This window comes from Lepisma saccharinum, chromosome 8, assembly GCF_977018435.1.
Source record: "Lepisma saccharinum chromosome 8, izLepSacc3.1, whole genome shotgun sequence".
NCBI lineage: Eukaryota > Metazoa > Arthropoda > Insecta > Zygentoma > Lepismatidae > Lepisma > Lepisma saccharinum.
Window position 1 is genome coordinate 40,177,496 of NC_139236.1, and position 26,464 is coordinate 40,203,959.

A 26,464-nucleotide genomic window follows, 5' to 3' on the forward strand; every position below is an offset into this window, starting at 1 on the left:
ACGTTCGCTCTCTGAATCTCCCATATAAATGCTAGGGGACGTCTGCTTCAGCCGAGCTCACTGCTTCTCCGGTGACGTCACGCGTTCGTGCAAGATCGGCAATCTTCGGATGGCTTTACCTAATCTCTATATTCCTTGTAGCCACACTATAACATAGTAATTATAAATAAATTATTTAACAAATCGTTTGGTAATTTTGACTAAATTATTTGGTTTTCCTAAACAAATGGCCTACATTTTGTTAGATTTACCAAAATAATATTTCGTTTTGGTAACCAAATTGTTTACGAGAAACAAATAGAACTTGACCAAATCTTTTGGTACTGGTGAACAATTGTTTGGTTGATGCCTATTTAAACAAACGATTTGTTCACCACCACCATTTTTTTGGTTAATCCAAACAAACATTTTTCTCTGTGTAGGTCTACAAATAACATATACGTATATGGTTGTGTGTGTTTAAAATTGCAAACGCTTACCGACATCAAATTCACTTATCAATCTAGCCACAGCAGACATGACACAACATGATTGCGCGTTCGTTCAAGAAAAAAGTGGTTGTATCCCGTTTTTGTAAAATTTTTACGGTGGAATATTATAAAATGTACGGTAAATTCTAACACTGTAAGCGTTGACTAGCCCGGGAATGAAATCGAAATATATTTTTGCTAGAACAGCAGGAAGCGCAGAATAGATAGTAATGGAATAATAAGCTAAGTTCAGGCTGTGCGACCTGTCTGTATTGTTCGTGGCAGAGCGACCAGCACCCATTATAAAGACCTCCAAGTCCTATATCTAACACGCAAACCGTGTGTGTGTTATTTTAGTTCGATCTGATTTCGCGACGCAGAGAGAGAGAGAAGACATGCCACGCGACTTACACAATAGGATATGTTAATGCGTACAAAGGTGTGTGCATGTCGCTTTTGTGCTTGCGTGAGAACGCATGTTGGCGACCTGAAGGCCACGATGCGACAAAAGTTATTCCTACGCTGTGTAGGGGGAAATTCCGGAAAAAAACTGCGCACAAAGGGAGAAAAACGATTCGATATGAAGGCATGGGGGTCACAGGTTGGATTCGCATTTGGGGATAAGTGATCTAGTTCTGTGTAGTTCACTGGTAAGGTGCCATGAAGGAACATTTAGGGGATGTTGGGGGTAGGATCCCACACATTCTCGATCTAGGCCATTTTGAAGATGATGTAGTCAGCATCATGCCCCAACCGCCGTTACCCCCAAGAGTTTTCCCCAGGTACCCATTGATTTGAGGCTGGGTGAGCCCTAGAGCCGTTTTATGCTGGGACAGAGCAGGGAAAATTCCTACCTTAGATCAACCACCCCGAGAATCGAACCCTGCTGACTAGACCACTGGATTGCTTAGATTTAAAATATCTTGGTTAATCGCAACTATGGGAATGATTAGAATGCGTACATCAATACACGAGCAAGGGACTATTTTTTTAAAAAGATACAGATCTCTACGTGTTTATATCGTTGTTATATGGAGTATATAGAGTTTTTCAATATATTGTATAAATACTAATAACTATTAAATCAAAAGTCATGAAAAAGCATGATAATACAGGGTGTCCAAATTGAAACGCCCTAATTCCAAATACTTACATTAAACATAATATAGAGGCAAGAACAGTGTTGTAGGTGGTATATGTTAGCTTAGCTGTGGAAATTCTAAATAGGTAATGAATAGTAAGGATTCGTTTATTTTGTATCGTCCAGGTGGTGAAAAGTGAAAATGACAACCAATGCTGAAAAAGTGCAAACTGTGTGCTGGTACCCAGAATTGGAATCCATTGTTGCAGTTCAACGACGGTTTCGTGCAGAGTATCACAGAGACACTCCCGATGCCAAGATAATCAAGGCGTGGAAAGCAGCGTTTCTAGAGACCGGATCTGTCGCTAAGAGGAATGGTGGTGGCCGATCACGAACATCAGAGGAAAACGTTCAGCGAATTGCAGTTGCATTTGCACGAAGTCCCAAGAAATCCGTTCGTACGGCGTCACGTGAGATAGCTCTCCCAAAATCCACAGTACACGATGTGCTTCACAAGCGTCTTAAGTTTTATGCATACAAATTACAAGTTTTACATGAGTTGAAACCCGACGACAAAGCAAAACGAACAACAATTGTCGAATACATTCTTGAGTGCATCGAGATCGACAACAACTTTTTAGCCAAGGTTCTCCTATCGGATGAGGCAACATTTCACCTATGCCGTATGGTCAATAGACACAACGTGCGAATTTGCGAAACCGTCGTTGAACTGCAATTCTGTGTACCACCACACAGCTTGCACTTTGTCAGCATTGGTTGTCATTTTCACTTTTCACCTCCTGGAACGATAGAAAATAAAACAATCCTTTCTATTCATTACCTATTTAAAATTTCCCCAGATAAGCTGCCATATACCAACCACCACACTGTTCTTGCCTGTATATTATGTTTAATATAAGTGTTTAAAATTAGGGCGTTTCAATTCGGACACCCGGTATATTTACACATTTAATTTGGTAAGCTATATTATGGTAGTAGTATATAAAGAAAGTCTAGTTGAGCAAAGGTCACATAATTCTGGATATTAAGATCATAGCCTTAAAAATAAATCATGATGTAGGAAATAAGTGGAATGTCAGTCAAGACATGCAGTCCCGAATCCCATAACCAGACATATTTCTCTCTCTCTGTCTCTCCCTTGTTACTTTTGTAGATCTTACCCTTATCACATTACTTCCTTCCTTTTTTATACCTATCCCAACTATTTCCCCATTAGGTTCAACAACGACAGCGACGGGACATTTTCCTCAAGAATCTCTTTCAAATCACTTTTATACTGAGAACGCCATGCCTACACGGATACATACGTCACTATAAAACATAATTATAAGTCATTGAAAAATATGATTTTGGTCAACGACAAAAAAAATATTTCTACTAACAATGTTTGTGCGTTTACGTTCCATTTGATTTAAAATAATGCCTTTCTGACAGTGTCATCAACATCATTATGTTCCTACTGGCAACAACATTTTAAGATTTATTTGAATTATCTCACTGAAACAAAGTATCAAGTACACAAAGCAAAACATTTCTTTTATTTATTTTAATGCTGTACTTAATGTGTAAATTATATATGATTTGCATCAATGGAAAATTTGATTCTTCTGAAATAGGTATTTATTAATGTTTGACTAGAATACTAATAAATACACGTTCGGCTAGAAACTTAAGGGCACATAGTGTCTAATTTAGAAAAATAGGAAGTATATATACTCAGGAAAGACAAAATTTATGTGAATAGGATTCCGCTAATGAAAGCAATTTGTTATCTGTGGATGTCAAAGTATTTACGACCACAGAACCTCATTGTGTTTAGTGTGTTTAGTACACGATGGTGTCGCCACTGAGTTCGATGGAGAGAAGGAGACAAGGAGACAGAGTGAAAGAGGAAAGGGAAAGTGAGAGAGGCAGGCGCGCGAGCACACAGAGAGAGAGAGAGAGAGAGAGAGAGAGAGAGAGAGAGAGATATGAGAGACAGAGAGAGATGAGAGATAGAGAGAAAGAGGCAGACAGAGAGAGAGAAAAAGAGAGAGGCAGAGAGAGAGAGAAAGAGAGAGAGGCAGAGAGAGAGATGGAGAGACAGAGAGAGGGTGTGGACTACAAATTAAATGTGAGAGAGGGAAAGACAGATTTCAAGGATGTGACGTACAACAACCGACAAACTTTCGCAACGTGGTGAGTACATCAAAGTGAACCAATATTCTTAGCAAGATTTTGCTCCTTAAAGTACAGTTGCGACTCTACGAGCCTCTGGAAAGCGATATGCTCTACCCTGTATGCATGCAGCCGTGCGGCACAGATTCATGGTTCATCCTACGAAAACAATATCATGCTAGCAGATATTCTTTCAGGCTGAAGTTCCTAGGTTTGACCATTTTTTCCATATATGCATGCATGCATGTGTGTGTGATGGATATGGAACTTTATGTCCAGAGGGCGGTCCTTGCTTTTAGAGCATTAAAATGACCATGCCTGACCGGGATTCTAACCTGGCACCAGAGCAGGTTACGCTGACAGCTCTGCTACAGAGGTCGGAAAAAATAAAGTAATACAAGTTGAGACAGAGAGGGATTGATTGATTTATATATTACGGACACATCAGCATATGGGCTATTTATACCCTTCACACTATAAAGCGGAGAAGCGCCTTAACGAGGACAGGACCTTAACAATGAAATAAAATACGTCTGTTAAAACTTTCTAAATCAATTGCAAACACTAATTTTATCGTGGACTACTTTTCCACTCTTACGGCACCCGGTCCTAGTTCCGGCAAGAGAACTGGGGAGCGCCGCAGACCAATCTGACAACAGCAGTGGTGCTGAGAGACACGACGCGGCGGGAAGAAGTACTACGTGAATCTCGGTGTACTTGCTGCTGCGTTTTTTATCGTGCTGGATTGGTTGCTTCCCCACTTCCCTTGCCAGCATTGGGATCGGCCGCCGTAACAGTAGAAAAGGCTTTAACAACAACTAGAAACTATACTGTCTCTGGGGATAAAATCTCTAGGAGAGGCATAACACACAGGGATATGTGCAGCTACTACCTAACGCTGACAATAAGGGTCTGGTGTGGGGCAGCTTGCAACAAACGTCAAAACTAAATGCTTATATCCTGTCCCAGCTAACTGTGGAGCCAGGCCGCGCACAGCGTCAGAGAAGCGAGGGAAATCTATTGGCCAGAGCGAAGAGGTAGACACTGATGGGAAGGATTGTACTTTAAGTCGCTTTCCCCCACTCCACGCAGTTCCTCTCAGGTCTTCATTGGTGGAGCCGTCTCGCGTCACTACTTGTTTTCGTTTGCCTGCTCCACAGTTATCTGGGACGGAGTATAGAGCTCTAAACCTAATCTTCCTAACATAACAATCCCTAACCTACAATTCCGCATATGTTGTTAGGTTTAGAGGGCCAAGTTTAGAGCTTCTTAGCAATTAGTTTTAGCGTTAGGTAACCGCTGTATGTGCCCCGCACCAGACGCTAACACACACACACACACAAATGGAAGAAGGAAACATTTTAGAGTGCTACCAAGACAGCTAAGTAGATAGACTGTATGGTTGTTAAGTCTCCCTGAGAGAAACACCGATCCAAAACTCGGTTCGTTCTCTTTGACGATAATTTACGGCGGCCTCGTCAAGGCTAAAGTGGCTTACTAGCTAATTCATTACCGCCTGTTCCCCCATTAACCCTCACAGAACATGAAGAGGGGCGGAATAAAGGTGGTTGAAAGGCTTCATTTCCAAGCAATTTGCGAGATGACGAACGGCCATCATACAGGGTTGGAAAAAAAAAGTTGCTATATTTCTCGTTGTCACAAACAAGTTTCTGAAACTTTGAATGTACAGTCACGAGAAATAAAAAATGGGATACGTAGATCCTGAAATTCTGGCTTCCTTGCAAAGTGTTGTGTGTTGCCTACCTCTAAGGTGGTGGTAGAAGTTGCCATTCAAAATTTGTTACTAGAATCCACATATCGCAGAGATAGGCATAACGTCTTGCGGGAAAGCTAGTACTTCAGGATCTAGGTGTCTATTTTTTATTGCCGCTGACTGTACATGGTACAAGAACGAATAAAAATTAACGAAATTGACACTAGCGAACAGTAAAATTGTATATCGTGTGTACTTAACTAATTACACCCTACTGAGTTCTAATTCTCCGCTCAAACTTGTCCATCATGTAGCTCTTTTTAGCGCATAATAATGGGATTGAACCTATGTAGCTACTGTAATGAAGATTATTTACTATATTTACGTAACTGGTACAAAACACAATATTTTAGAACAAAATCGAATTTTGGTAGCAGTACACACATAATCAACACGAAACATTCTATGTATGACGTAACAAAAGTTCTTTGCGGACACATTCTCTGCGACGATGTTTTTTGTCAACAGGTATGCTCCACAAAGAACCAGTGGGTAAGTGACTAACGATATGTAACGCAAATGATAACATGATTTAAAAATATTAGTGAAACGAATAAGCTTACAATCCTAATGTCTGCATTTCTGTATTGTTGAATGTTGTTTGTAAATCATAAAATTTACATTCTGAAAAATGGGAAGACAGAACAGAAATTCGTTACCACAAAGTCGATTTTGGTATAACGTAGAGAGATTATATATTTTTTAATTCATGTAGTACATGAACCATTAATGGTAATATTCGTATCTCTCTTTAGTGTCAAGTCTTGTGGATGTAACGACAGTTATTAACAGGGCCCGGACTTTGATGACCTAAAATCTTTGAAAATTGACCTTTAAAACGACAACAAAAATCCTGTAAAATGACCTAAAATCTTTGAAAAATGACCTTCAAAACGACAACAAAAATCCTGTAAAATGACCTAAAATCTTTGAAAAATGACCTTTAAAACGACAACAAAAATCCTGTAAAATGACCTAAAATGTTTGAAAAATGATCTTTAAAACAACAACAAAAATCCTGTAAAATGACCTAAAATGTTTGAAAAATGACCTTTAAAACAACAACAAAAATCCTGTAAAATGACCTAAAATCTTTGAAAAATGACCTTTAAAACGACAACAAAAATCCTGTAAAATGACCTAAAATGTTTGAAAAATGATCTTTAAAACGACAACAAAAATCCTGTAAAATGACCTAAAATCTTTGAAAAATGACCTTCAAAACGACAACAAAAATCCTGTAAAATGACCTAAAATCTTTGAAAAATGACCTTTAAAACGACAACAAAAATCCTGTAAAATGACCTAAAATGTTTGAAAAATGATCTTTAAAACAACAACAAAAATCCTGTAAAATGACCTAAAATGTTTGAAAAATGACCTTCAAAACGACAACAAAAATCCTGTAAAATGACCTAAAATCTTTGAAAAATGACCCAAAAATTCGTACAAAACTCAATCTGCTTATTGAAAACAGTATATATATTCCAAGACAAACAATTTAACAATTGCTTCTACACCTTGATGTGTTGTACGGACTGTGAATAAGAAACTCGACAATGTTGCATTTCGAGATTTTCAGACAGGCTTTGTTGCGCTGGTATTTAAACACAGAGTAAGTACCGCAAGATAACATTCAGACAAAACAGAAAACAGCAAAGCTATTGCAATTTGTCAAAATGTTACGTATGTGACCATAGAACTACCCAACTATGACTATAACGTAAATAATTACGTTGTGTAGACATACATCAAGATGATAGTTACTGTATTTTCACAGTTCAAGAATAGAAGTTTATTAGCAATTTCATTTACAAGTATTTAATTTTTAAATAAGCTGGATTATATTATAATGTATCAGATTGATATCAGTCCGGTCATTTCTGGATTCTCTGAGCCACCTCACTTCATATCTCAAAGAAGTAGTTGCTGTGCATTGGTCACTGAAAGCCACGTAGCAAACTTCGGAAGCCATAACAGGTTGAAGTTATACATTAGAAACAAATGGTCGAAATTATGTATTCATTTTAGCTTATCTTTGAATAAAGTGAACTTAAAATGAGAACTAAAATTCTAAATTCATTTAGGTATATCGATTGCTCGTGTTCTGAGGCAACCCTGAGGAAAGATATAATAATTATAACCTAACGCCTGTCATTCAAAGTGGAGTCGGATTGTGGCGTATACGGAGATTTTTAAAAGCGCGTAACTTCTGAATCCCTCTACCAATCTCAATAACACTGACTTTTTTGGAATCAGCATCAAAAGTTCTATAAGTATATCGAATTTCATCAAAATCGGCATGGCTCGGATGATTTTGACATAAAATGACCCACCTGTATCATACAATAATAAAAGCTTTTGGATTCTTCATTGTAATATCGGACTTCAATTTTTTTTGTGTCTTTAACATAGTCTGTGCCTAATCATTATCGCAATACCTGTGTGCTTCAGTCTCATCTATCACCGCTGAGCATTCTAATGTTAAACTAACATCAAACTCTATATTAAACAAACTATACACTCAGCCCTTTACTTTCATTATCTTTATTATTGTTCGTGTCAATAATAATAATAACAATATCAAACTCTTTAATATACTTTGGATATGCTAAACGTACTTGGATACAATCGTTGCTCGGTTAGCAACAGCCAGCCGCACGCCACTGAGTTCCCTAGGCTTACTTCGTCTCATCGACTTTAAAAAATCCGTCCAGTCTCCTTAGGATCCGTCAACCGCGGCGCTGAAATACGACGCGGCCTCCTCTCATAGAAATATTTGTTTTGTAAAACGATCAACAAGTGCCACTCAGTCGTTCTTCATCCGGAGCGAAGCCGAAACCACTTAGCATTCAAGACAGCGTGTTTTTATCTTGCGAAATGGATGGAAACTGCAATTGTTTTAAGAAAAGAAAAAAAAGGAGACTATTTCAAGACGAAGCCCTACGTAATTCCCGTATAGGGCATATTCAGAATTTAAAACGCGTACCATTTATGTTTTTCAAGTAGTATAACTAACGAATATAAGAAGTAACACATATTTTCTAATGGGCTATATTCAGAATTTGTTTTTCTCGAAAATCCGGAGATATTACAGTACCGGAGAGCATGCCTTGCGAAAAACGCATGTTCTCTCTTGCGAAATGTAAATAGTTAATATACTTTGCAGACATAGGCGTATATATAGTTCACTTAAGGGGGGGTTCAACTTTTGGTATGATTAGCGTTGCTACATTTCATGCGGGACACTGCTGATCGGAAGCTTGTTGGGGAGCGGAGGATGAGGGGGGGCTGCTAGACTCGACAAAGTTCTGTGTATGTAGTCACGGTCACGCTACTTAGAATTGATACCTTTCTGTCCATCTTGTGTCAAACAACTTGAGAATGTTACGGTGTTTCCCTGGTTTTCTTGAACTGCGTTTTTAAGAACCAAATTCCTTTAAGAAGACTGGAGGGAAAAAATTATGACTGATTTGACAGTCCGATTTCAGTTTCTTATCGCAGATAAGTATTCCGAAACTATCAGGAAATTGCAGACATTTTGTTTGCAGTCCCATCTGGTGTGTCGAATTACGTAATTGCCTTCCCATCCGTATCCCGTCCTATACGTCTCGAATTTAGGAAAATAAAATATGTCCGAAGAAATTTTTATGAACAAGCGGATAGAACAAGTAATCTGGTAATTTTACTAAACCAAAAAAGGGGGTGTTGGACTTGTTGAACCCCCCCCACCTTAATTACGCCCATGTTTGCAGACATAGTGTGTGCGTATGTATGTATCTATATACTATTCGTTTAGTTCATAATAGCTGGTAAAAGACAAGCGTCTCGCGATTTCTGTATATGTGTCTTGAGTTGCACTGACACCTTATACAGACTGCTGACATTGCATATAAACTTCTTTCGAACGGACGTCTCGGCTATTTATAACCTAGAAGCTGGAGTTTGAGTTTGATTGTTTTAGGTCCACTTTATGCGCAGACAGGCTTATCAAAACTGGACCTACAGTTTAAAACGTAATCTGAATCACTGTGCAATGTGTCTCTACTGGTATCGAAGCGGCGACCCCTTGATTCTAAGGTGACGACGTTCCAACTACGACATCGGTGAGACCTTACTACAGAGTGAGGAAAAAGTCCAACACTACCCTTTTAATTTGAAAACGGTTTGACGGAGGACGACGAAACTTCGGATATGGGAAATGAGGGTGGGAGCACACGAGATGGCGCCAGCATGCATCAAGGTGGCCATCTTGAAAGCCGCCATTTTGGAATTATCTCCATATTCTCAAATGAAAAGGGGGTCATGTTGCACATTATTTAAGATGTGCTTCTCAGAAACAAGAATGTGCATTTATTTCTTCCCTAACTTTATTTGGTGCGGATATTTTGACAGTTGAAGTTCACATTTGGTGTAATGTAATGGGTTGATATCTATTCGTTCCAGTGATGTAACATGGTGCTAACCCTCCAAGAACGAATTGAAATTGTGATAAGTGGGGAGCGCAGTGCCAGGTTCGTTGCAGAGAGACGACATCAAACATAGCACAGTGTTGCGTATATTACAGAAGTCCCAGGTATTCTCATTTCGGTCACTAGTGTGTTCAAATAATTCGTTTTTATTGTCTGATTTGAAGACAAAATAATAACGACACTGATCCTGTAGACACATAAAAAAATGAAACTTGCATGTATTGGAAAACTAAGTTTTTTACGTGGTAATAGTATTATCTGGTAGCACTTAATGTGAGTACACTAATGATCATCGTGTATTATATAATATGTTGTTTTTACTTAATATTCTATTTTATGATAATATTTTAATGAAAACGATTGCTCTGACAATCTAAGTGTTAATCGAATGATTTGTATTTTCTACAATGATATACGAATTTTTAGGCATTTCGAAATTGATATACTTTGCAGTAACGGCGATAAGAATTTTGAAGACCTAGCGGTGTAGGATGATCTGAACTGAAAAGGGGTGCCACAGCCCACAGTCACTGAGGAACCTCTCTTTCCAACCCTTGGTAATTCTGTTTCGGGTTGAAATTTGTTTGAAAGTTTCCATGAAATTACCCTGCATGAATACACGGTTTCTATGCGTGAAAATAATAAAAATTAATATGATACAATATTTGTCACTGTAATCGAATCCATCCATCACTGATTAAATAATTCCAATTTTCTAACAATACATATAATTTCTCGCAAAATGACCGACATGCAGAAATTACACTGCTTTGTTCCACAATGTTGAAAAAACACCAGCAAGCTAGATTTGGATTCCCACCTTACTATTTCTATAGCATACATCGTATGTAAGATTACATGATATTTACATTGTTATTAATTGCATTAACTTTGTCGTTCTGAGCATTAAATTTCGTTAGATTTATCATGTGCAAAACCCAGTGGCGTGGTACTGTACCTTATGTACTGGAAAATACATAGAAGAGTTACGAAACTGAAATCTATTTAGAGCATCTTTTAGTTACGAATGGAAGTCTCAAAGCTAATATAGCTACAACTGGTACTTTCCCATAGTTGTTCCTACTTCTTGGTGAGGAAAAATAGAGTTCTGTTTAGCTCAAGTAAATATTGGAAGTTCCTAAAATGACAAAATGCTAATGTATTGTATAGGTTGCTATTTTGGGCGTCTCAAGAGTTGTAGTTCCGGCAGGAGCAGATGGCTTCCGAGGTAGGAGATTTTTGTAGCTGCCTCGCGGGGCCGGGAACCTCCTCCTTAACTAAACTTCAGCCTAGATCCTCGTCGATCGATGCCCCGCTGTTATCCTCCACCACCGTTTTGCAAGAGACTGGATTTTCGCGGCAAATTTCCCAGTGGGGGCAATGTAGCTTTGAGGTCGACTTGCTTCCATGCAAAGGGTACCTTTGCAATGCAACGCGACGTCTGCCTTTAAGATCAGGACGGTTATAATTTAAAGCAAATAAGCTGAATATTTGCAACGAAATAGACTTCTAAGCTATTTATTTCCACCATATTCTGGAAATGCATACTCTTTTACACATAATATTTCAATGTTGTAAGCTTATTTCATAGAATGTATAGTGTGTTTCAAAAGTCGGGCAACCCTAACCTCAATGCTTCATAACATGAAAACTGACGGTGCTATTCACACCAGGTTACTTGTAATATGAGATTTTTAAATAACTGTGGTTCCCAGTTTATTCCATACAGGAAATTCTAGAAAATTAATAAATGGATCATGTCGGATATTTCTCCCCCCAGAAAGACATTTTGATTTCGAGTGTAAATTTTGTTACGCCTGGAAACACTACTTAATTTATGGTGCACAGCGCTACTTAGCACTGCGTCTCGCGCGGTATCAGTATTGTTTCATTTGCAGTCTCTGGAGTCTGCGGAGCAAGGCCGCGCATAACGGTAGATAATGGAGAAAGCGAGTTGGAGGAGCAAAGCAGTCCGCGCTGCTGCAAACAGCTGGTAGCTGTACTCACTTCCCCACTCACGAGTTCATTGCTCGAGCCCTCTGGAGTCACCACTTGCGCAGAGACATGTCTTTGTTTGCTTGCTCCAGAGATCACGTGAAAACATCAAACCGGATTGCCAGGTTTCTGGGCAATATTATAATCTTTCATCTGGTTGCATGGTTAGTACTTAAGTACGTATCTGCATGTGCTGAGAAAATTCATGGATGCTAGTGTTTATAAGACCGTAACATGCCGTTAAATTGTACTTGTTAAACTTCGACCATAATATCGCTGTTCGTAAAAAAAAATATGTGCTCTACATAACCGTTATTTGTCGAAAACCATCAGAAAATCCAATTCGATTAAATATGATATCTTCTCCGAAATTTTCCTTCTGGGAAAAAAAATCTCTGATCTGAGCCACTGTCTGATTTCTATTTTGTAAACTGGCCTCAAAAGGCAATCAATATATGAGGCTTCATAACGTATCAAATATTTGTTACAATTTCATGTTATAAGTAATCAAATCTTCAGTTACTAAACTGACAGTAGGCAAATTGTCGAACGCAATTTTCGTTTTATATCTTAGGTTGGTTTAAGGCAGGGATGAGAAAGACTGCAAGATTATGTGAAAGGCCAGTAAGTAATTAAGCCATTGGTCACGATCTGTGTTACAATATACAATACACTGATAAATTAATGACATACGAAATTCAGTTTTGTGAAGCTAAATTGGATGTGGTCTGTAGTTTGAGCAGCCATATTTTGAGGAATGGGCTTGTACTGAAAGAGATGACATCCTCTAACTGAAAGTGGGATGTATAACAATCAATCCATTGTTTTAGAGACAGTGATCAACAATTTAAATTGTCCATTGTTGCATTCTTGCAACTTATCAGTATACCACATTTTTAAACTTTATTCCTGAATTTAATGATTAACCGATTTATTTGCACGATTAAATGTTAATCAGCTTTGTTAATTCGTTAATTAATGCTCATAATTTTTGTTTTCGTGATGCAACCTTAACCAGATATTTGAATGTGCTATTAAATTATGAGCATATATTATTTCTTTAGTCAAAATAGGTTTTCTAAAAATATATACGTAATAGTAAAGGGCTTCTACAGATTTAAACCTATCACTGTTGAATGTTATCGCGGTACTGGTTAGTTTATCAACAGTTCAAACACACACGCACACAAACACATCATTGTGTGTTCATTGTTGCATTCTTGTAACTTATCAGTATACCACATTTTTAAACTTTATTCCTGAATTTAAGGATTAACCGATTTATGTGCACGATTAAATGTTGATCAGCTTTGTTAATTCGTTAATTAATGTTCATAATTTTTGTTTTCGTAATGCAACCTTAACCAGATATTTGAATGTGCTATTTAATTAAGCATGTATTGTTTCATTACTCAAAATAGGTTTTCTAAAAATATATACATGTTAGTAAAGGGCTACTACAGATTTAAACCTATCACTGTTGAATGTTATCGCGGTACTGGTTAGTATATCAGCAGTTCAAACACACACGCACACAAACACATCATTGACTTAAGGGTATCATATCGAGAGAAAAAGAAGTTCGAACCTATCGTTAAACTATGATCACCCAAACAAGCCGCTAACCATTGTTCAACTGATCTCTCCCTCGTACCGGGTAGTTAAGCAACCCTTTTAAGCACACTGTTGCTTTGGGATCATTATATGGATCTGCGAACAAGCTGATACACACAACAGAGGAGGACAATATAAAGATCAAAGAGCAGTATGTACAAGGAGGAGCGTGTAATTACCCTATTATTGATTACTAGGTCGGAGGGAACGAATTAGAGACCGGAGGGGGGGGGGACCACGGTGAAATATTCATCGCACACGCAGATTATTATTTTATTTGCAAAGGCCTCGTCCTCCATAAATCCCTAATAAAACCGTTAATTTGTTCCGGATTCTTCGACGTCAGTTTTATCTGACATTAGGAATGTTGTCTCTCCTTTACCTGCGTCTCTAAATTAAGTAAGATATTAAATTGGATTATTTTTCTTTTCTATTACTCTTACATCATCCAACTAATAATATTTCAAATAAGATACAAATTACTATGTAAACCAAACCTGTTCTGGTAAACCAGAACAAGTTTGGTCAAAATTCATATCCTACTATCATTGTAGCACTATTGAAATTAAATTATTTTGAAACAATAAAGTTTACACGCAGAAAAACTGGGGAACCGCCATTCAATGGAACTGACGATTAAAGGCACCAGGACATATGCGCCTACCCCTGAAAGTAGACGGGTGCAGACGGGCCTTTTTCAGGGGATTCCCCCCTTTTTACTTTTCTCCTTTATCACCAAAATTACTGAAACTCATATAGAATTCGCGCGTAGTTGCTTCTCACGAATGTACAGTCACCAGCAATAAAAATGGGACATCTAGATCCTGAAATATTAGCTTTCCTGCAAGGCGTTAAGTTGCCATTGAAAATTTGCTATTAAAATCAACTTATCGCCGTAGAGTTAGGCAACACACATAACGCCTTGCAAGAAAGCTAGTATTTCAGGATCTAGTTGTTCAATTGTTATTGCCGGTGACTGTACAAATAGGATAAATTATTGCATCACTATGCATTTAGGACACATTCACGAACATACTGTATATATCTATACCTGTATCTTAAATATCCCCTTTAGTCTCTTCCTGAAGGACAAAATACTCCGAAATATCCCATACCATGGGCAATGCTCGAAATTTACGACCGAGTGGACAGAAGGAATATGTTAATAAATTTGGCTGGGCAGGTATAAATATCAGACGCACAGCATGAGTTTTACAACTATGTATTCTCCCACTCGCCCTATCTTTTTCTTTCACCTTCGATGTTCTTCTTACATCCTGCACCATTCTCCTTCCCTTTCTTATTTTTTACCCTTAAGGAGTTATTTGTCTATCTTTCTTTCTCAGCGGTAATGTCCCAATTCAGGAACTATGACGAAAATCAGGAACCGATATTTTCACGTGCCATGTTTGAAGTGGAAAGTTCCCAACTCAGGAACTGATACCTCGTGAGGGAAGGGGGAGAGGTAAGGATCGGTTTCCGAGAGGTCCTTATCGTTATTGCACGTTGCCCTGAAATGCTACGTACAAATAGTATATAAGATTTGCAGAAAAAGTACTGTTCTTTACGGGAGATTCTTCTTTTCTCTAATATGCTTTGAGAATATTGCAGATCCTTTTCGTGTAGGTTAGGTAGATTGATAGATTTATTTGTTCTTCTTTTGTTTACCAAGCCCATTTTGCCAGGTAAGCTCCTTGCTACCGGCCCAATTTTAAGCAAAATGCAGAGTTTCATTTAGATGACTGTAGATCTGAGGCTAATTGCCCTAGACAGACGAATGATATATCCTTATACGCGGAATGAACCATAGAATCGGAATATTTAAAATTTATGTACATTGAATGTATATATGGCTGCGAGGGGGGGGGGAGAAACCGGAAAATTCCAAAATTACTGAAGAAAACTGCTCCTCCTTGCCTCCGCCCCTGGACAACAAAGTACAGGACATTGTCAAAATACACATGGAAATGATCGCAGGCATGTTTGGAACAAGAAAAAAATTTCACTATTATTATATGAGCAATAGAATAAGACTTGTAGCCCCCCAAAACGACATGTCTGTGCGCCACTGACTCAAGTCTCGGATTGCAGTGTTACCTTGAAACGTCTGTATATTGGAGACTAATTACCCTAGACAGATGAATCAAGTACCGTTATACGCGGAATGAACCATAGATTTGGACTACATACAATTTTGCACATTGAGTGTATACATGAATGCAGGGGGAGGGGAGGAACCGGAAAATTCCAAATTTTTTTAAGAAAAATGCCCCTTTCCCCTCCGCTCCTGGACAACAAAGTACAGGACATTTCAAAATACACATGGAAATGATCGCAGGCATATTTGGAACAAGGAAATAATTGCATTATTATCATACGAGTAATTGAACACAACTTGTAAATCCCAAAAGACATGTCTATGCGCCACTGACTCAGTTTCAAAGGAAGCCGCCACCCCCCCCCCCCTTTATGTGGGAAAGAGTCTTTACGGTACAGTATATGTGTTAACAAAAATATAAAAGAAGAAAATCGCAATTCCAGCGAAAAAATAGCGACATTATGACGTAAAAACTACGACATTGTCGAAGTATCTATATATAGATAGCTGATAAACAAGAGGTATACCTAGAGGTATCTATTTATAGATATCTGGTAAACAAAAGGTTGTCAACTTTATGCATAGAAAGGCTAATCGGGACTGGAGCTTAAATTTAAAGTGGGATCCGAGCCACTATGTGCCTTCACTGGGTATCGAAACCGGGACCGATTGATAAGATGGCGACGACGTTAACCAGTACGCCATCGGGGACGTCCCGCTTGTAGGTTAGGTTAGATTAGATCCTCTCCCGTGGCAACTTGTAGGACGTTCTGAGTTGGGAAGATATGTCCAACTGGTATACACCAACTGGTATACAACTGATATATAGCACTGTTATCATTGGAATTTCCATAGTTCCTGAGTTGGGAGGTCCTGAATAGGGAATAAATCTTCTCACCTTGTTTTTACCTCTCTCTCTCTCTCTCATTCTCGCACATAGACCTACATACCATTTGCTCCAATACTTTCTCATTCTTTCCTACTCTATCTCGCAGCTATGTTTCTCTTCCGTTCGCATTGTCTCCAGTCACAAGAAAGCGTTTATGTACGTATTTGTAACAATTAGTAACTAATGTAAATTGGAAGCTTCAAAGCTAAATTTCATTCAGAAGGATATTTGCTCCAAGTTTTGTAAACTTACTAAACAAATGCCTCCCAAAGGACAGCAAAGTTATTGTGAACATCGACAATATTCACAACCAAAATATACATGTTGTGAACCTCAGGATATACTTACATATTAGACCATCCAGTTTCCTAAGGTGTATACACTGAATTTGTTCGGGTGGGCAAACTGGTGGGCAGATAATTTTTTGGGTAGACGGTTGCCCACCTGTGCCCACCTCTGTCAGCCGTCCCTGCCCCATACATAATAATATTAACAATAAAACATGAACAATTAGCAATGTTGAAATCGACATACATTAGATATGTATATGAGCCTCTCTGATGGCGTAGTGGTAACGTCGTCGGCTTGTAATCAACGGATACCGTCCCGGGTTCGATACCCGGTGAAGGCACACGGCACAGTGGTTCGGATCCCACTTTAAAACTCTAGGTCCAGTCCCGATTAGCCTTCCTGTGCATAAAGTGGACTTTAAACAACAAATCAATCAATTACATATGTATATATGTAAACGGGCCCTTACTCCAATCTCTTTACCTGGGTTGATTGATTGATTTGATTTATTTTACTTCGCTTTTTTGTCACTTTTGGCTAATCGTGAAGATGATGATGAATGAAAGGACAATCACACAGATCTATGGTAAAACAACACACAAGCACTACAGAGGATTATATTGGCTGCAAGTCCAGGCGCCAACGCCTCTTTAGCCTGCAATATTGCAGTTACCGGGTGTACTACATAGAAGCAAGGCTGGCATTTGGGTGGCTTCAAAGAAGAGTGCCTCTTACACACCTCTTTACCTGCGTATTTACACAAATTCGCCTTGGACGGAAGTTCGAAAGCAAACAAGTATCTTTTTATTCCCCCAACGTTACCTCTCCTCCTTTTAGAATCGAGAGAGATATTCATGTAATGGCAGTCGGAAAGATCAGCCAACAATTCGTCACTTTATTTCGGTGGCAGAACGAGAAAACAACCATATTTCCTTATCACGTCGTACGATCTCCCCTCAGCGCCGTTAGCGGAAGTCGGAAGAATCTTGGAATCTGTCCAGATATATCGCTGGAGCCGCTGCTTCCAGAAACTTTACCCCAAAATGGAAGGAAAAGTTAGTCGTGGAAACAAAAGGCGGAGAACAAAAGGAAAGGAAACGCTTCCGCGGAGAGCAATCCAATCCCGGACGACAGGAGGAACGACGCCGATAATAAAAAAAAACAGGAGACGTGTCTGAGAGCAGACAATTGACATCGTAACCGGGATACTTGGGGTGATGCAAAAAGGGGGAACCGAGGCGGAGCAGAAACGGATCCTCATGTAAGCACGCGTCGTTCCGTCGTAACGAAACGGAGATTCTTTTTGGCTACGGGTGACTAGCGGAATACAAATCAGCCGCCAGGATGTAAAGAGAGGGATTTGAATATGTAATTCACCATACTTAAACCTAAATCTCAACTTCAATATCGATTCGTAGAAACTGTTGCCAACCATTTGATGACCTGATGTGGAATCCAAGAAACTGTTCCCGAAACTTCGATCCCATGAACAGTCTACGAATTTCCGACCCGATGAACCGTCCACGAATCTCAGACCCGATGAACCGTCCACGAATCTCAGACCCGATGAACCGTCCACGAATCTCAGACCCGATGAACCGTCCACGAATCTCAGACCCGATGAACCGTCCACGAATCTCAGACCCGATAAACCGTCCACGAATCTCAGACCCGATGAACCGTCTACGAATCTCAGACCCAATGAACCGTCCACGAATCTCAGACCCAATTAACCGTCCACGAATCTCCACTCCGATGAACCATTCTCTAACTTCCAAATTTTCAAAGTTGCTTTTTTAACCTCTCTAGATTAATGACGACTAGAATAAAGGTTATATTGATGAAGCACGTTAGGATTCATTTCAAGGAAAGATTCATTCTTCGTCCAGCAGTCTAAAACCTGTAGCTTCGAAGCACATAGTGAATATGAAAATGAATATTGGGAGGATTCCCAGAAATCAAGTAAAAATGGTTCGGACTTTTTAGAAGAAAACAATGTGGAAGAATAAGCTCTTGGAATTTCATGAAACGAAGTACCCAATTCTGATAGAAAAGGCAACACAAATCACACATCAAAATTACACGTTGTAGAACTGCAAGAACATTTGTTAATGGTTGTGACAAATATATATATATATATATATATATATATATTACACCTCTCTTTTCAAGTTTCATTTCATTATTTGTCATAGGTAATACCAACAGGTGAGATGACATATATAAGACGAAAAGAAAAATAATATCTGCAGAAAAAATGATGATGTAGTAGTTTCGTAGTTTTTGCAGAGTACATTTTAATTTCCCTTTTCTAAGGTGTGAAGTAACGGAGAGTTGGGGGGAGGGGCTACTCATTTTCTCCCGACGAGACAAATTATTCCCGACAAAGAGAGGCTAATTTACATCCGTTGCCAGGGAACCATGTTTGAATTCAAGGGGAAACCAGAAAACCAGCCCCACTTTGGCCTTTGCTCCACAGCATCTACACTTCTAAAGTCGTTTCTAAACGGCTACAGTCACCTTTCTCTCAGAGAGCCAATGTTTGATTGTGGTTAATTTTTAGTATTAGTCAAGAAGTTATTAGTAGCCATTGAAATTTAAGGAGGGACAAGTCATCTTTTTTGCTGAAAACTTGGTAAGCCACGAACTTTAATTAATTATATGTAAGTATATGTGTAACGAATGCCTGGTGTTATTGGTGTTATAATGAAAGATTTAATTAACTAATATACAGCTATCTCATAAAACTTACAATATTGAAATGTAAATAAAATATTCGTATTATGAACTCAGCTCTTCCATTCACCTTATTTTTGACAATAACGAAGTGCTTCGAAATATTTATATTTTATTTGTGGTGAAGAATCGAAAGAGTAAGTTTAATCAAAAGATATAGTTATTTTAACATGGTTGTAGGTACATGCTAATTAATGCTAGCACATTATTCTGGTTTCGTATGAGAAATTCGATAAATATAAACAAAATTAATGGCGTTCTATCTTTTATTGATTGATTTTATTTATTTTACTTCTCGTTTCTGCCACTTGTGGCTAATTGCGAAGATCAGAATGAATGGTGGTAAGATGAAATATAAGGATAAAGGAGAGCAAACACCATAAGTCCCACAGGATTATGCGGGCCATTTGTTTAGGCGCCAGAGCCTCGGTAGCCTGTTAAATGCATTCCGGGGTGTACGACGTGTCTTCGCAAAGGGTCATCCCTCACACTCCTTTCACTTTCATAATTCATTAGTAAGAAGTAAGCTTGTACTAACTAACTAACTCTCTAGCCTTCTAAAACCCAAAGGTTCATGGCTGCAGCAACACAGGCCTCCCATCTGTCCCTATCCTGAGCAAGATTTATATACTCTATTCCATCCCTATCTATTACCTTTAGGTCTATCTCAACGTTATCCCTCCATCTTCGTCTTGGCCTTCCTACTGGTCTCTTACCATCAGGTTACCAACAAGAATCCTGTAAACTCTTCTTTCCTCTCCCATTCGTGCCACCTGGTCTGCCTACCTAAGTGATTTAATCATTCTAATAATATCTGGACATGAATACAAATTATGTAGTTCTAAATTATGTAACCGTCTCCGCTCACCTGTCTCCTTATTCCTTTTAGGTCCAAATATTTTCCTAAGGATCTCATTTTCAAATACTCTCAATTTATGTTCCTCTTTCAATGTAAGGGACCAAGTATATAATCTCTTTACAACTAGAATCAGAATTTCATAGAACGATATCCATTTAAAAAATATTTTTACTATAAAACTAGCTATCATTTTATTATAATGCGATATAGTACGGGGATTTACTTAGAGTGTTTAATTTAAAACTCATATTAGTTGACACTCTTGTACAAGACAATTGGAATTTCAGTTAGTGTTATTTTTCGACAACAAATGTAATTTACGTTCACGATAAATGTTGTCACGTAATGTATGAATGGCACAAAATTTGCCCATTATTTACAATGTTCAACATACAATGGAATTTCAAGTTCACAACAGAATCTTTCAAGACTTCAGTATTAAAACTACTGATTGCAATGTGAATATACAACGTTTATAATTAAATTGTTTCTTAAACATTTAGAATGAACACAAAAGAGAGTTTTTATTAAGCAATAATTTTAATATAATTTTGTTTTAGTAGATTTTTGTCGTAGGCACACCATAAATGAATTTACAAATGGGTGTAATTATTACATGTATGTAATTATTATTATTACTCCCTACTTCGTGATAGATTGTAAACTTGTAAATGGACATTATCTGTTAAAGGTAACTAATATTTAATACAATGTTGAAATCTGTATCGCAAACCTTCGGTATAGGTTTTCAAATGCAAATATCTTCTTGACAGATGGATAGTGTATCCTCTTTAAAACCTCACAACAGGAAATATTAACAGTACCCGTAACTATTGGGAATCTAAAATCATGCATTTGCCTTATCGTGCAGCTACAATACATCACAATGTAGTTGTTGGCTATTGAGGTAATAGAAGAATACAACTCAATAACTTAACATCTCACTTTCGTACAAGAGAGAGATAAAAATGAAACAAAGTGAAAATAAAGTGAAATAAATGATCGAATCTTACACTTATGCGGATTCAGAGATTTTTTTAGTCATTAATGATGCTGTTATTCAAGAATATTACGACTTTATTTATTCCAACCACCTCCATAAACTAACAGCATAACATACAACCTGGAGTACTTTTAATTTTTGGACATATTATGCACAAATTTTGTTGACCTGTGGATACATTCCTGGTATTGTATTCCGGGACTTGTGGTTACTCTTCAATGTTTTCAGGGGTTACTGAATATGATGTTCTTCTTTAATTGAAAAAGGAGAGAGATTACGTCTGTATATAATTTTATTGAAAATGAATAATGCATTTATCTGCCTTATGTACAAATGGTCTATATCTGGAATAGTTCGCTGATTACTAGAAATAATTTGGAATTTTTTTGTCCATAACTTTTATTCCTCTTTTAATTTAAAAATCTCCAAGAAATAGGCTGCGTAGAATACTCGTAGTTATAACAATAAACACTTTACGAATACTTTCGTTTTCTGATTCGTAATTACGATGTTGTTTAAAGTTGTTTTGTGTCAAACAAGAAACGTAGGCAAGGGAAACTTGTGAGAGGAGGGAACTATGACATGGAAAAGTTGCTATGTGTGTTCAGAAAATTATTAGATACCTTTGTGCAAAACAAAAATTCCTAGTCTATAGGGTAGCAAGGGATTGAAACTCCGCAGACAACCATTCTCTGGAAGACTACTATCTTCTCAAATATCGGGCAAAAAAACATCAAAGTAAACTTAACTTTGAACATCAAAGTGAACTAAGTGAACATTTGTGTCAAAATGTTCCCAAAATATGAAAATATGTCCATAAAATATAATACAGAGTGAACCAAAAGTATATGGCCAGTGAATGATAACAAAGTTTGTCTCTTTGGGGCTTGAGTACCAAATGTTTCAACCTATTTTCCTCAAACGGTTTCAGCATTTCCAGACACGAACACCATAGTTAATGAACACCATTTGTTATCGTATAACCCTAACTAACACAAACCCTATTCCACTACTGTCCACCTACCTTTGGTTCACTCTGTATATGTGTTCTCTAATACTTTGCTAAAGTGACCCAAAAGCATTGAAATAGATGTATTTGCTTGAAGTAAATCAACTTCATGAAGGTAAAGAAACACACTTATGCAATGATTCATGCCGTAGTTATTACTTGTTGGTTGTAAATGTTTTTCTATGGCTTCCTACCCAATAATGCATTTCAATTATATTTCAGATCAGTCTTCCAAAGATCACGAATCAGCATAGCTAAAAAGAAAACACTAGCCTGCCTCGAAATAGAATCATAATTATGTCATTGCATCATCACGATTGATGACTTGTGCATGTGAAATAACTTTAGCAAATGAACATGAGATGTAGGGAGAATTTTAAAATTCAAACCTTAATTTCATTTAAGATTATAATGAAACACACAATCAAAACAAGTGGGAGTTGCCAAATGTGGAGGAGAATTTTAAGGATAACTGAAACCCGTATTTGCACATGTTGGACGGGGGCGGCGATAACCACATCGTGACAGTTATAACATTTAGTCCATGATATGTCAGTTTTTTTAGTTATATTACGTATATTTTACATTTCAAATATCTCATTTTTCATTTTGTGATACTTTTTAAGTCAATTTTTCCCACAGTGAAAGTCCCTTTGCAGGTGTGGAGGCTAGGGGCTGTCGACCTCCCAAGCAACCCTTAAATCTGGTCCTAATCTACTCTCTCTGCAAACTACACCACACTTTGTTCATTTTTTAACGGCATGTTAATACACAAATAGCACAACAGATACATTAAGTATTTTCTAATTTAGAAGTTTAGATATTTAGTAATATATTATCGACCTGTTCAGTATCACTGTACAACTTGTACAGGAGGAAATAAACCTAATCAGTTTATGAAAAATGTGTAATAGATGGATTGTTAAATTTAGTATTAGACAAAAACTTAAAATATGCTGATTTGAAAGTTTTATAAGTGTTTGTACGTATTATGAACGTTAGCTAGAAAACCTCTTTAAAGCGAAGTAAGATAACACTGATAAACAATGAAATACTCCTTTAAATAAAACTAAGTGATCTTTATGTATTCAGATGTGCTGATAACGAATATCGCATCCGTTTTCCTGTATCACCTAAATTTTTTTAAGAACACCCACATTTTATAGTTTTATGGTTTCAGGTCTCCGCACCCTGCTCCGCATCCCGCTTAACGTTTGGTTCCTAGCAAATGGATAAGAACTTTTCAGCGACCTTGTGTGTTTATGACTGGCACTTAATATTTAGTGGAGGAAACATGTGGCAGTAGAGAAATTTCCTGTTTCTCTGTTAAAATTTGTTCTTTTGTGGGTTAGTCGAGTCTTAACTTCCTTTCCGATAACTTCGCGAGTAGCCGTATTTTATGTTTGTGTATGTTCGTGAAATTGTGAATGTAATATTGTGCATAGTGAAGTGAAGTGTAAGTTGTATTTTAACAAAACGATAAGAGCATTCACAATTGTTTTTTTTAAAGAAATATATTATAAGTCAATTAATGAGTTCGCCATGTCACGCAAATGTGTGAATAACCCGAACTTGTTTTGTTATGTTTGCAGGGAATTTATTCCGAAGTCACAGAGAAATACTATCACTCCTAAAGTGAAAAAAGCATATGAGTTGTATTTTGAAAGTAAAGTTGAGGAGGGAAAAAGCTGGGCACCAGGTAAAATTCGTTGTAATTGTTCGCGAACTTCACGTGGTTGGCTTAATGGCGATCACATAATATGGCAGAACAGAAAGATCATACTACGGATTGTTACTTCTGTTTAACAAACATAGTGGGATATAGTTCTAAATCAAAACATTTTATATTTTATCCTGATGTTCCTTCAGCCAAGAAACCTATGAGTCATGATTTTATACCAATTCCTAAGCCTCCTCAAGAATAGACAGTGGATGAAACAGAACCAAGCAGTGCTCTTCTCCAGATGACGAACCTGGGCCCTCATATTCAAACACCGATCCAAATTTTCCTGATCCAAATATACCTCACTTTATTTCAAAATCCGAACTAAATGATCTAGTCAGAGACCTCAACCTTTCTAAAGTTCAAGCGGAATTATTAGGTTCTCGTCTCCGAGGGTGGAATTTATTACAAGATGGTGTTAAGGCGTCATATCGGAAACGCCAACAATCACTGACACATTTTTTTTTCTGTTAGTAATGAGTTAACTTACTGCAATGATGTAGAAGGCCTTCTGCAAGAACTTGGAAGGAGTCACAACTCAAACGAGTGGAGACTATATTTAGATTCATCTAACAATAGTTTAAAAGTAGTATTGTTGCATAATGGGAATATATACCCATCAGTATGCCTTGCCTATTCTTCCACCATGAAGGAAACATACGAAAATATGGATACAATATTAAAAGTGATAATTTATGAAAAATATGGTTGGCAGATATGCGGAGACCTCAAAATGATTGGTATACTGTTGGGCATGCAATCTGGGTTTACAAATTTTGTTGCTTTCTTTGCGAATGGGACACCTGAGCAGAAGATTAACATTACAACATTTTGGATTGGCCCATACGAAAAAACTTAATTCCTGGAGAGAAAAGTGTTAGGAATCACCCTCTACTTAAGCAAGACAAGATTTTGTTACCACTGTTGCATATAAAGTTAAGGCTCATGAAAAATTTTGTTAAGGCTTTGGATAAACACGGTGAGGGTTTTGGGTATTTGAGAAAAACATTTCCTAAACTCAGTGATAGTAAGTTAAAAGAAGGCATATTTATTGGGCCGAAAATCCGTGAGATCATTCATGATGACAACTTTGTAGAATTGCTAACAGAAAAAGAGAAATGCACATGGTTAGCTTTCAGACAAGTATGCTGTAATTTTCTTGGAAATATGAAAGCTGGAAACTACAAGAAACTTGTTATGAACTTGTTGAAGTGTTATCAGCGCATGGGGTGCAATATGTCCTTGAAAATTCACTTTTTACATTCGCATTTGGACTTTCACCCCACCCCCCACCCCTAACTTGGCCATGGTTAGTGACGAATGCGGCGAGAGATTTCACCAGGATATTTCTGTCATGGAGAAACGATATGCAGGAAAATCAGTACAGAACATGTTAGCAGACTACTGTTGGAACCTCAAGGAAGAGGTTTCTGGTGGCAGTTACAAATGGCAGAGTTCAAGAAAGAAATTTTGAAAATGCGAGTAAAAATGTGTTTTTCTCCTTTTTTTGCATGAAATTTCTTCATTGAACAGTCAAAATCGGTCCTATATATACTTTTTAATTTTTTTATATTTCATAGTTATTCACTTCAATATTTAAATCTTATTTCATGAGCAAACAAACAAAAATAATTTCAAATTTCGATGTATTATTACAAAGGGAATTAAATTTTTATTAAAAACAAAAAATGAAAATCCAGGGAAAACGATAGGTGATACAGCATTTCTACTTTCAGATTTGGATTCAGCGGGGTCGAATTATAAATAATCATCTATTTTCGTTCAAAGGAGCAAAAAAAAGTTTGAATTTGTTCATCAGTGTAAGTGACACTACTATAGTGATGTTTTTATATATGAGTAACTGTGAAAGCACACACACATATGGTTTTCTACTTATCTTTTTCTATTGCTTGATTCCGTGTCATGATTTTCCACAGTTGCATACAAATGATCCTATTTTATTTGGCTATTCCGTACTTGTAACGATTGTGGCGATCAGACAAATTTGTCACCTCATATACTACTTTTCTATTATATTCTTTAACATTCTTGTTCCGACTGTCCAATAGGACTAATCACAAACTGCGGTCACTTATGACAAGCCGCAGGAACCAATGAACTCATACATTCAGCTTACTGTACCTTGCCCTTGAAATAAGTTCTCCACGTCTGCGCGATTAGGAAAATATAAGTTTTTAATACGGAAGGAGTTACTGTGCGCGCACATATTGCGCGACGGCATGGTGTGTGGGAAATTAATATTAGAAAGCTT

At 37.5% G+C, this 26,464-nt stretch overlaps 1 protein-coding gene across 2 annotated transcripts in view; it reads right to left on the minus strand.

Annotated features, from left to right (window-relative positions):
- Positions 1-26,464, minus strand: part of Sh (Potassium voltage-gated channel protein Shaker) — a 635,294-nt gene that overhangs the window by 555,188 nt on the left and 53,642 nt on the right. The gene's annotated exons all lie outside the window — the stretch shown is intronic.